At 42.4% G+C, this 13,870-nt stretch overlaps 1 pseudogene; it reads left to right on the top strand.

Moving 5' to 3' along the window:
• Positions 1–13,870, top strand: part of LOC123484154 — a 34,361-nt pseudogene that overhangs the window by 16,601 nt on the left and 3,890 nt on the right.

Below are 13,870 nucleotides of genomic sequence, written 5' to 3'. Positions count from 1 at the left end.
GGTGTTTCTACAATTTGATTGGGATTCCACCTTGGTAAATTCAATTGATTGGACATGATTTTTCCACAGTTGACAGAGCAAAAACCAAGCCATGAGGTCGAAGGAATAGTCCATAGAGCTCCGAGACAGGATTGTGTCAAGGCACAGATCTGGGGAAGGGTACCAAAAAAATGTCTGCAGCATTGAAGGTCCCCAAGAACACAGTGGCCTCCATCATTCTTAAATGGAAGAATGGAAGAAGTTTGGAACCACAAAGACTCTTCCTAGAGCTGGCCGCCGGGCCAAATTGAGCAATCTGGGGAGAAGGGCCTTAGTCAGGGAGGTGACAAAGAACCCGATGGTCACTCTGACAGAGCTCCAGAAGGACAACCATCTCTGCAGCACTCCACCAATCAGGCCTTTATGGTAGAGTTGCCAGACGGAAGCCACTTCTCAGTAAAAGGCACATGACAACACCCTTGGAGTTTGCCAAAAGGCACCTAAAGGACTCTCAGACCATGAGAAACAAGATTATCTGGTCTGATGAAACAAAGATTGAACTCTATGGCCTGAATGACAAGCGGCATGTCTGGAGGAAACCTGGCACCATCTCTACGGTGAAGCATGGTGGTGGCAGCATTATGCTGTGGGGATGTTTTTCAGCGGCAGGGACTGGGAGACTAATCAGAATCGAGGGAAAGATGAACGGAGCAAGGTACATGAAAACCTGCTCCAGAGCGCTGAGGACCTCAGACTGGCGTGAAGATAGCCCTATTTGGTAAAAGACCAAGGCCATATTATGGCAAGAACAGCTCAAATAAGCAAAGAGAAATGATAGTCCATCATTACTTTAAGACATGAAGGTCAGTCAATACGGAAAATGTCAAGAACTTTGAAAGTTTATTCAAGTGCAGTCGCAAAGCCATCAAGCGCTATGATGAAACTGGCTCTCATGAGGACCGCCAAAGGAATGGAAGACCCAGAGTTACCTCTGTTGCGGAGGATAAGTTCATTAGTTACCAGCCTCTGAATTTGCAGCCCAAATAAATGCTTCACATAGTTCAAGTAACAGACACATCTCAACATCAACTGTTCAGAGGGGACTGTGTGAATCAGGCCTTCATGGTTGAATTGCTGCAAAGAAACCACTACTAAAGGACATCAATAAGAAGAACAGACCTGCTTGGGCCAAGAAATACAAGCAATGGACATTAGACCGGTGGAAATGTGTCCTTTGGTCTGGAGTCCAAATTGGAGCAGTGTCTTTGTGAGACGCGGTGTGGGTGAACGGATGATCTCCACATGTGTAGTTCCCACCGTAAAGCATGGAGGAGGAGGTGTTATGGTGTGGGGGGTGCTTTGCTGGTGACACTGCCTGTGATTTATTTAGAATTCAAGGCACACTTAACCAGCATGGGTACCACAGCATTCTGCAGCGATACGCCATCCCATCTGGTTTGGGCTTAGAGGGACTGTCATTTGTTTTTCAACAGGACAATGACCCAACACACCTCCAGGCTGTTTAAGGGCTATTTTACCAAGAAGGAGAGTGATGGAGTGCTGCATGACCTGGCCTCCACAATCCCCCATCCTCAACCCAATTGAGATGGTTTGGGATGAGTCGGATGGCAGACTGAAGGAAAAGCAGCCAACAAGTTCTCAGCATATTTGGGAACTCCTTCAAGACTGTTGGAAAAGCATTCTAGGTGAAGCTGTTTGAGAGAATGCCAAGAGTGTGCAAAGCTGTCATCAAGGCAAAGGGTGGCTTTTTTAAGAATCTCAAATATAAAATATATTTTGATTTATTTAACACTTTTTTTGGTTACTACATGATTCCAAATATGTTATTTCATAGTTTCGATGTCTTCATTATTATTCTACAATGGAAAAAATAGTAAAAATAAAGAAAAATCCTTGAATGAGTAGGTGTGGCCAAACCTTTGACAGGTACTGTATGTGTGAAATTTGTTTCGATTTAGAATGGACCATTATCATGCACCTGTCTCAAAACAGGGACAACGGGAAAAAAGGCATGTCATCTATGCACTTAAATGCGAATGTAGGACGCTTTTCCCGTGATTAATTTTCATGCCAGCCAGGTAGGCTGTACACTCCTATGTTGTAAAGATAAGCAATGCGCTTAATATTAGGAAAGTTTAGAGATAAATAATGTAAGCCTACAGAAAGCTGATGGCCTCTACTAAAAAGAGGAGGATACCATCACTCTGTTTTCTTCCGCATGTTGCATAGCCTATAGAAATGTTCTATTAGATTTTCGAAGTGATTAGAGGGACAATAGAGTGCTGAGTACCAGGCAGTTAGCAAGTTTGGTAGGCTACTAACACAAATATACCAATTTATAAAAAAAGAACTATTTCTGGAAGAAAAGTTAGGTCACACATCCAGCTTACAAAAATATATGGAAACGTCTGCTCTACTCAAAATTACAACCAACTAATTGCAGCATTACCGTAAAAATGGAAGAGGCAAGTGGAAGGGGGAGAAAGTAAGGAACTTGTCTGTCGGCCCTGCATTAAAGACAGAAATTGGCTAAAGAAAATTGTGATAAATATAAAAGTATACCAGTTTCATTTAAGGACCAAAACATTTACAGCTATGCCAAATAGATTGCAAAATAGCTGGGAAGAGATTTTCGATGTACCGATTCCATGGCAGCTGGTTTATGAACTGTTGAAGCCTCCTGCAGCTCAGTTGGTAGAGCATGGCGCTTGCAACGCCAGGGTTGTGGGTTCGATTCCCACGGTGGGCCAGTATGAAAAATGTATGCACTCACTTACTGTAAGTCGCTCTGGATAAGAGCGTCCTGCTAAATGACTAAAATGTAAAAATGTAATACACAAGCTGGATTCAAAACTTAGTTTTTCAATTTAAATTATTATATGAAATTCTTGTAACCAATAGAATGTTATATACAGTGCATTCGGAAAGTATTCAGACCCCTTGACTTTTGTTACATTACAGCCTTATTTTAAAATTGATTCAATCGTTCTTTCCACCTCATCAATCTACACACAATACCCCATAATGACAAAGCAAAAACAGGGTTTTAGACATTTTTGCAAAGGTATTACAAATAAAAAACTGATATTACATTTACATAAGTATTTATACTTTTTACTCAGTACTTTGTTGAAGCACCTTTGGCGGGAGGCGAATTGGAGATGGTTGAGTGTGTCGGGGAGGAAGGAAGTGATATGGTCTTTGACTAGCCTCCCGAAGCACTTCATGATGACTGAAGCGAGTGCTACTGGTCGGTAGTCATTCAGTTGTTACTTTCCCTTTCTTGCGTGCAGGGATGATAGTGGACATATTGAAGCAGGTGGGTATAGAGGCCTGAGCTAGGTAGAGATTGAAAATGTCAGAACACAACAGCCAGCTGGTCTGCACATAACAATTTTGTTAATGGTCTTGTGCAAGTTTTAAATGAACACAATACAGTGGAGGCTGCTGAGGGGACATGGTTTCCATGTGCTTGATGGCATTCCAATGACTCCATTCCAGCCATTGTTATGAGCTGTCGTCCCCTCAGCAGCCTCCACTGACACAATACCTGTTAGCAAAGGTGTCAGCTAGAGATGACGTGCAGGAGCTTGCAAGGATTTGTGGTGTTGCATGATGTCTACTTGTCTCAAATCTGAGAGGAAATAGAGGCAAATATATTAATCAAAGTCACCTTGTCTGAGAGAGATTTAGATGGTTATCAAAATGTCACGCCAGGGTAAGCCTACACCAAACACAGCACTTATTTGAAGTATTTCTAAAATCCCCTATGGGAAAAATGAATGGTGGAAAAAAGGATTGACACCTCCACTGTGGGGCTCTATAACAAAGGGGTTGAATACTTATTGACTCGACATTTCAGCTTTTCATTTTAAATTAGTTTGTAAAAAATGTATAAAACATGTGTGTGTGTGTGTAGGCCAGTGACGACAAATCGAAAATGTTCAGGCAATAACACAACACAATGTGGGAAAAATCTAGAGGGGTGTGAATGCTTTCTGAAGTTGGTTTCTAATTGTGGCCCGTCTACCGTGGCTCCCTGGTGAAAGTGGATGCCCCCTCCGCTCCTCCCCACCCTAGCCCACACAGCCTGTCCCCTGAGCGCTGAAAGACGAGTCCACGTGAAATGTCAAACCCTCACCCTGTGTGTGTTCTGCTTAAGCCTGAATGATGAGGCGTGAAAGTTGAATAACTGCGATCCATATCCTACACACGCACGGCACTCCCAGATGGATTGATGGATGGCGGGAGACAGAATGAGCGGGACCGCCCCTATTCTGGTGCTCCCCGCTAGCGGGTTTACCCACATGTCCTCCAGGAACCGATTGATTCTGGTGACACTGTTGTCGGCAGTGCGAACCGGATACCCCAGCGCAGGCGGATGCCAAGGAGGACTCCACCTCCACCCCTAATGCTTCGCCCTTCTCTCTTTCACCACCATCTATCTCTCCCCCCGCAGCTTTCTCGTTGCCGGAGGGGCTCCACAAGGCTGGGCGTTCAGCCCTGCACACATTTTCAGATAATCATGTACCCCCATGAAACGCTAATTGTATTTCCAAAGCTGCTTGTGGTTCTCGTGAGGTTATAGGACACTGTGTTGTGTCTAGGTTCAAACGGGGTGTGGATTCAGCCTGCAGAGTGTGCTAAGATCAGGCCTCTCTAGAGAGTCAGGTTCTGGTCTAGCAGAAGGCTGTGGGCATAAGGGTTCATTAAGAACCTACTATTAGACTTGCAATCGAGATTTTCACACTTGATACAACTGAGTTTAACTGAATTAAATAATAACATTTTTACATTGAAGGACTCAGTCAAGGGATACAATTAAAACATTAAAAGCAAATAGACTACTTCAAACCTCAATGGACATATGTATAAGAAATAATACACAACCATCAAGGAAAGAAACATAAACATTATTCTGTACTGTAAATATTATGCAGCTGAGCTATACTTTGCTGTGTTGGCTCCTACAGGTGAGTCTGCTTTGAGTTAACAATTAGCCCCTAGCACTGATATCCTCGTATTTGGAGAAGCTTACTTTGAGTTTGAGTTATGGGTAGGCTACTTTCTCACAGATTCACTGCATTGTGTATCATGCCAACTCTCCAAAAATAGGTCCATCTCTCTGCACAGTCCTCATCCTTGCCTTGATAACTGTTAGGCTCCCCTTGCGCCCAGTACCTTGTGGTCAGTGGGGTGCCGTCCACCCATTTCCACATCGCTTCTTTGTTGAGATCCATAATATTTTCCTCTGCCTCACCACTGTCAGTGGTGTCATAGATACTCAGACATCTCCACTACTTATGTCACTAAGTTACCCAAAAACCCCAAAATGGGGTGTACTCTTGCATGGGTCTCTGCTCAAATCATATCGAATTTTATTGATTGAGTACACATATTTTGCAGATGTTATCGCTGGTGTAGCGAAATGCTTATGTTCCTAGCTCCAACAGTGCAGTAATACCTAACAATACAAAAGCTCTGTGTCTGTGACAGTACTGTCCATTTACGGACTGTATTACCTATCTCCCTCAGTAAACAGGATGCTGTGATAGGAAGAAACATACTTTGTGAGTGGCTGTGGCTGAGGTGCAGCCCTGCTCTGCAAAAAATAGCTTTGACCTTTTGAAAACAATGGCAAAATAAACGCTGGCTCTTTGAAAAAGGTCATCAGTGTGGTCGTCGGCTAAGTGTAACACTTCTCTGCAATGGTATTTTGACTTTCGATACAAACTCGGGCTTGAGCAGAGTTATTTTATATTTTTCCGCATTGAAGCAAATGTTCAAAATAACTGAAACTCATTCTTAAAAGCTAATTCTGTTCAATTGTATTCCAATATGCCTGTGACTTCACTTTCAGGGCTCTACAGTGCGACCATTTTTATTCACAAATGTGCCTAAATATTTTAATGACCAGTAGTTTTGTTATAATCTCTAAGTGGGGAGACAACTTGGTTTTGCAGCTTGCTAGCTGACTTCCTTGACTGCTGACGTTGATTGAGGAAACCACCAGTGTAATGGAAAGTAACAGTTTCCAGCAGTTAGCTAGCTAATGTTAACTGCTAGCAATCATGGCGAACTACTTAGCTAGCCAAAGAACGAAGAATGCCAGGTAAAAAATCAAAGTGATGGACAGAAACAACTCTCATTTGTGAAATAATCAGTCTGTGTTTATTGCTGTTACAGTGCCTTCAGAAAGTATTCATACCCCTTGACTTATTCCACATTTTCTTACAGCCTGAATTCAAAATGGATTAAATAGATTTTCTCTCCCATCTATACACAATATCCCATAATGACAAAGTGAAAACATGTTTTTTAGAAATGTTAGAAAATATATTGAAAATTAAATACAGAAATCTCTCATTTACATAACTATTCACACCCCCTTTGCTATGACACTCCAAATTGAGCTCAGGTGCATCCCATTTCCTTTTATTATCTTTGAGATGTCACTACAACTTGATTGGAGTACACCTGTGGCCAATTCAATTGTTTGGACATGATTTAGAAAGAAACACACCTGTCTATAGAAGGTCCCACAGTTGACAGTGCATGTCAGAACAGAAACTATACCATGAAGTCCAAGGAACTGTCTGTAAATCTCCAAGATAATTGTGGTGAGGCATATATCTGGGGAAGGGTATAAACAATTTCTAGAGTGTTGAAAGTTTCCAAGAGCACAGTGTTTTCCATCATTGGGAAAATGAACAAATATGGAACTACCCAGACTCTGCCTACAGCTGGCTCTTCGACCAAACTGAGCAACTGGGCAAGAAGGACCTTGGTCAGGAGGTGAAGAACTCAATGACCACTCTGACAGAACTACAGAGTTCTTTGGCTGAGATGGGAGAACCTGCAGAAAGGACAACAGTCTCTACAGCACTTCACCAATCTGGGCTTTATGGGAGAGTGGCCAAACAGAAATCACTCCTGAGAAAAAGGCACATGACAGCATGCTTGGAGTTTGCAAAAAGGCACATGAAAGACTGAGATCTGTGGTCTGATGAGACAAAAATGGAACTGTTTGGCCTTAATGGCTATGTCTGGAGAAAACCAGGCACAGCTCATCCACCCGTCTAACACCATCCCTACCGTGAAGCATGGTGGTGGCAGCATCATTCTATGGGGATGCTTTTCAGCGGAAGGGACTCGGAGACTGGTAAGGATAGATGGAACAATGAATAGAGCCAAATACAGGCATGTCCTTGATGAGAACCTGCTTCAGAGTGCAAACAACCTTAGACTGGGGCGAAGATTTACGTTCCAACAGGACAATGACACCAAGCATACAGCCAAAGCAATGCTGGAATGGCTTCAGAACAAGAATGTGAAAGTCCTTGAGCGGCCCAGACAAAGTCCAGACTTGAATCCCATTTAAAATCTGTGAAAGACTTGATTGCTGTTCACCGCCGCTCCCCATCTAACTTAACAGAGCGTGAGAAAATCTGCAAGGAAGAATGGGAGAAAATCACCAAATCCAGATGTGCAAAGCTGATAGACATACCCAAGATGACTCAAAGCTGTAATCGCCGCCAAAGGTGCTTCTACAAAATCTTTTAAATCTTTTTTTAATTCAGGCTGTAACACAACAAAATGTGGAATAAGTGAAGGGGTATGAATACTTTCTGAAGGCACTAAGTACCCCAGTAGTTAGGTCATTTTGTCTTTGAAAACTCAGACATTGAACATATACTTTAAATTCAGCAATACAGTGTCTCCAATGGATGTGTAAAAGTAAGTGGGGGTACTTCAAACCTAAATTTACATTCATAAGAAATCTTGGCTCCTACATGTGAGCCTGCGTTGACTTAGCAGTTAGCCTCTTAGCACTGATGGGTTTGGAGTTTCAGTTATTGATATGCTACTTTCTCACAGATCCAGAGGCGCAATTCACTGCATTGTGTATTATGCCAGCTCTCCGCTGGGTCAGAAATAAAAGTCCTTCGCTCCACACAGTCCTTTTCATTGCCCTGATAGCTGTTAGGCTCCTCTTGCGCCCAGTACCTTGTGGTCAGTGGGATGCCGTCCACCCATTGCCAGGTCCCTTCTTCATCTCGGTCAGTCAGACCCATCCAGAATCCCTTGTCAATGAATTCATGGATAAATACCTATTCCTCTCTGCTGTTTGTGATCACCAGGTCTGAACCTCTTCTTAGACGGTCCTGTCTGCACTCCTCCCAGAATTTAGTATAAACACTACCCTCACCATAATGAGAGGTAGTAAAAACTGGAGCTGAAATATCTCCATCCATGTAGAGAATATTGCTCTAGCACAGAGCCCGTAACTGGTCTTTCTCAGCAAAGCAGTGGGTTTTAAAAACACTCGCCCCAAGAATCATTCCATTAAAGTGGACATGCATGCCTGTGATCCCAGCCAGTAGAAGAATACACAGCAACCCCAGACACACTGCAGCAGCTCTTTTAGCTGAGATCTCCAAAACGAGATCCTGTTCTACTGGTTGGCTCCTTGGGGTGTTTCCCTCTGTCTCAGTGCTGGGGGTCAAGGCATCTGAGGCTGCCTGCACTGCTGTAGGTATTGACAAGATGTTGCTGTAGATGTTATTTACTCTCCTCTGCCCCTCACCACTGTCAAGGCTGTCTTTGTTGTCATAGATACTCTGACATCTCCATGTACTACCTATGTCAAGCTGATTCAACCTAAATGTCTTTACTGCTCTATAATACTTGTCTCTTCTCTGAATGTGTGACAGAACTGTGCAGTTAGGCACTCTGTTAAGGACTTCCTGTGTTGTACCAGGAAGAGAAAGTCTTCTATATATGTGACTAGCTGTAACACAGTTATTTTCAACTTGAGGTGGCCAGATCGCTCTTTTAAAAAAAGCAGCAATATGAATATTATTTTATTTATTTTTTACAACCATTTCAGAATGTACACTACTTAAAGTTTTTGTTGCTGAACAAACAATTACTGAGGTGTGACAAATTTTTGATTAATCTTTGGGAGGTTTTATTTTTTCCAAAAGTACCACAAAAAAAAAACAATAGATCTCTCTCCTTAGCAAAGTAAAGTAGCAAAGTTTTATTTTATTAGCTGAAAGACCTCTACTTGAAAAGCCTGTATCAGTCAACAAGCTCATGTCCATTTTTTACTTGAATTTCTGCTCTTAAATCTTGAGTAGCTTCAGCACCAGCTATTAGATTTGCTATCAAGAGATCTTGATACAACTACAGTGGGGGAAAAAAGTATTTAGTCAGCCACCAATTGTGCAAGTTCTCCCACTTAAAAAGATGAGAGGCCTGTAATTTTCATCATAGGTACACGTCAACTATGACAGACAAATTGAGAAGAAAAAAATCCAGAAAATCACACTGTAGGATTTTTAATGAATTTATTTGCAAATTATGGTGGAAAATAAGTCTTTGGTCACCTACAAACAAGCAAGATTTCTGGCTCTCACAGACCTGTAACTTATTCTTTAAGAGGCTCCTCTGTCCTCCACTCGTTACCTGTATTAATGGCACCTGTTTGAACTTGTTATCAGTATAAAAGACACCTGTCCACAACCTCAAACAGTCACACTCCAAACTCCACTATGGCCAAGACCAAAGAGCTGTCAAAGGACACCAGAAACAAAATTGTAGACCTGCACCAGGCTGGGAAGACTGAATCTGCAATAGGTAAGCAGCTTGGTTTGAAGAAATCAACTGTGGGAGCAATTATTAGGAAATGGAAGACATACAAGACCACTGATAATCTCCCTCGATCTGGGGCTCCACGCAAGATCTCACCCCGTGGGGTCAAAATGATCACAAGAACGGTGAGCAAAAATCCCAGAACCACACGGGGGGACCTAGTGAATGACCTGCAGAGAGCTGGGACCAAAGTAACAAAGCCTACCATCAGTCTTTCAGCATGACAATGATCCCAAACACACCGCCCGGGCAACGAAGGAGTGGCTTCGTAAGAAGCATTTCAAGGTCCTGGAGTGGCCTAGCCAGTCTCCAGATCTCAACCCCATAGAAAATCTTTGGAGGGAGTTGAAAGTCCGTGTTGCCCAGCGACAGCCCCAAAACATCACTGCTCTAGAGGAGATCTGCATGGAGGAATGGGCCAAAATACCAGCAACAGTGTGTGAAAACCTTGTGAAGACTTACAGAAAACGTTGACCTGTGTCATTGCCAACAAAGGGTATATAACAAAGTATTGAGAAACTTTTTGTTATTGACCAAATACTTATTTTCCACCATAATTTGCAAATAAATTCATAAAAAATCCTACAATGTGATTTTCAGGATATTTTTTTCTCATTTTGTCTGTCATAGTTGACGTGTACCTATGATGAAAATTACAGGCGCCTCTCATCTTTTTAAGTGGGAGAACTTGCACAATTGGTGGCTGACTAAATACTTTTTCCCCACTGTATGTGTTAAATTGAATGTATTTATTTTTAACATTGAAGGATTCAGTCAAGGGGTACAATTCAAACATTAAAAGCAAATAGAGTACTTCAAATGACATTGATAAGAAATCCATACAAACCATTAGGAAAACAAAACATTATCAGCACTCAATACATTTTAAGAAATGCAGCTGAGCCATAAATTGCTGGCTTGGTTCCTACAGGTGAGTCTGCTTTGAGTTAGCCACTAGCATGGATGCCCTCGTATTTTGAGAAGCCAACTTAGAACTTTTATGTAGATTTTGAGTTATGGATTGGCTACCATCTCACAGATCCAGAAGCGCAATTCACTGCATTCTTCTCTTGGGTAGAAAAATGGGTCCATCACTCTGCACAGTCCTCATCCTTGCCTTGATAACTCAGGTTCTCCTCTTGACCAGTACCCTGTAGACAGAGGTGTGTCGTCCACCCATGTTTATGATCACCAGGTCTGCTTTCCTCCCAGGATTTGGTCTCAAACTGGAGCTAAAATGTCTCCATCCCAGTTTCTCTAGCCCAGAGAGCTTTTCTTGTAGACTGACAATCACTTTATTATAGTGGACACTCAGGCCTATGATCTCAGCCAGAAGGACAACAGCCCCAGCAACTCTGGACGGTCTGGAGTGCTGATCTCCTTGGGGTGTTGCCCATTGTCTCAGTGCTGGGATCATGACCCTGCGGGTGCCTGCACTGCTGTAGACATTGACAAGATGTTGCTGTATATATTCATATTGACTCTCTTCTGCCTCATCCCTGTCAGTGCTGTCTTTGTTGTCATAGATACTCTCAGACCTCTCCATCTCCATGTACTACCTATGTCCTTCTGATTCAACCAGAATGTCTTTACTGCTGTCTAATACATGTCTCTGCCATGTGTCTGTGACAGTTCTGTTTAGCTAGGGACGCAAGTTAGGGACTTTCTGCCAGACCAGGAAGAGAAGGGCTTCTATATATGTGACTGGCTGTAGCGCAGTTATTTTAACTTGAGGCGTCCAGATTGCTCCGCCAAAAAAAGCATGAGGCGTGTTCCTTCGGTTGAGGAGTGGGCCTAGCACATTCACATAATTTGAAAATGATGGCAAAAAAGACGCTAGTTCTGTACACACATTGTAACTGCCTGAGTGAGACTTCTAACATCTATCCAGCATGTGGTTCTTCAATTGACCCAATAGGGTTTAAAAAATAAACTGTTACCTTTGCTGTCAAAGGCAACATTACTTTTATTATAATGAACAAAAATATAAACGCAACATGTAAAGTGTTGGTCCCATGTTTCATGAGCTGAGACATTTTCCATACACACAAAAACCTTATCTCATTTTGTGCACATTTCTTTACATCCCTGTTAGTGAGCATTTCTCCTTTGCCAAGAGATTCCATCCACCTGACAGGTGTGGCATATCAAGAAGCTGATTAAACAGCATGATTATTACACAGGTGCCCCTTGTGCTGGGGACAATAAAAGGCCACTCTAAAATGTGCAGCTTTGTCACACAACACAATGCCACAGATGTCTCAAGTTTTGAGGGAGTGTGCAATTGTCATGCTGACTGCATGAATGTCCACCAGAGCTGTTGCCAGATAATTTTATGTTAATTTCTCTACCATAAGCTGCCTCCAACGTCGTTTTAGAGAATTTGGCAGTACGTCCAACCGGCCTCAAAGTCGCATACCACGTGTAACCACGCCAGCCCAGTACCTCCACATGCGGCAGCTTCACCTGGGGGATCGTCTGAGACCAGCCACCCGTACAGCTGATTAAACTGTGGGTTTGCACAACCAAAGAATATCTGCATAACGTGTCAGAAATCGTCTCGGGAAGCTCATCTGCATGCTCGTCGTCCTCACCAGGTTCTTGACCTGACTGCAGTTCGGCGTCGTAATCGACTTCAGTTGGCAAATGCTCACTGGCACGCTGGAGAAGTGTGCTCTTCAGCGTTTCAACTGTACCGGGTAGATGGCAGACAGAGATCCTGAGGCCTATTGATGTGCCAATAATCCACTGCCATCACCTCATGTTTCAGCATGATAATGCCCCATGTTGCAAGGATCTGTACACAATTCCTGGAAGCTGAAAATGTCCCAGTACTTCCATGGCCTGCATACTCCCCAGACATGTCACCCATTGAGAATGTTTGGGATGCTCTGGATCGACGTGTACGACAGCGTGTTCCAATTCCCGACAATATCCAGCAACTTCGCACAGCCATTGAAGAGGAGTGGGACAACTTTCCATAGGCCACAATCAATGCCTGATGAACTCTATGCGAAGAGATGTTGCGCTGCATGAGGCAAATGGTGGTCACACCCAGATACTGACTGGTTTTCTGATCCAAGCCCCTACTTTTTTTTTTTTACTATCTGTATTCCCAGGCATGTGAAATCCATAGGTTAGGGCCTAATTTATTTATTTCAATTGACTGATTCCCTTATATGAACTGCAACTCATTAAAATATTTGAAATTGTTGTGTTTTATATTTTTGTTCAGTGTAGGTGAAACTCAGAGCAGATTACTTTTAAAAGCCTGTATCAGTCAACATGCTCATGTCCATTTTTAACCTGAATTTCAGTTCTTAAAGCTCGACTAGCTTCAGCAGTTTTTAATTGATCTACACCGCTGCTTGTCTTAACTTGCCATCCTTTTAGCAGCATCAGAGAAATCAAGAATCGGTAAACAGAACTCCCTTGTAAAGCACCGCAACGCTCGCCATTATTGCCAGGGACAACATTTACACACACAGGCGCTATGGATATACTGTAAGTCTGCTAAGGATGTTTAATCTTTGTTATAAATTCAGGATTTAGAGTTAAGACTGACAAGCGCTTTGTTTGGTTTCTATGGTCTAAGTGCTATGATAGTGTGGTGCTTTGTAAAGAATAGAGTTCAGATAAAGTTGGCCCTTGTCTTTCAGCTTCAATACTATTGCTTAAGTCAAATGTTGTTGTTTTTTCCTAGACCAGCATCAAATCTGTTAGTAATTTGTGTGGACATAAACCTTGACTTATGCTTACTTACGTTAAACATTTATGCTTACTTAAACACTTGAGCATTTTATGCTTACTTTTATTTATTTGCACGTACAACTTTTTCTTATAAATTTGAGTTGCCAGTGAAATCCAGTTGAGCAAGCAAAAGCGGGGAAATGGTATTTGCAATTCAAAGTGCGGCCTCTGACATGTCAAGTTTGTTCCCCATAACCAGTTTTTGTTTTGTTTTTGTATCCTTTCTCTTACATGAGAGGACTCACTTATTGTTACTCATTTTACCATTTCCCAAATTGCCTTTGTGATTAAACCTGTGTAAGTACGTTGACTTGGACATAGTTACTGTATGTATTCTTTGGTCTCAATGGGTTTGGACAATTAGTTAATGTAGTTTAAGAGAGCGAAACGGTATAGCTCTGTCCTTTTCCTGATGGAGCCGTATTGAGTTCTTGTTCTTTGGGGACAAAGGCCTGTGACTTGC

This window comes from Coregonus clupeaformis, unplaced genomic scaffold (genome assembly GCF_020615455.1).
Source record: "Coregonus clupeaformis isolate EN_2021a unplaced genomic scaffold, ASM2061545v1 scaf0206, whole genome shotgun sequence".
NCBI classification, from domain to species: Eukaryota; Metazoa; Chordata; class Actinopteri; order Salmoniformes; family Salmonidae; genus Coregonus; species Coregonus clupeaformis.
This window is presented reverse-complemented; position numbering and strand designations above follow the sequence as displayed.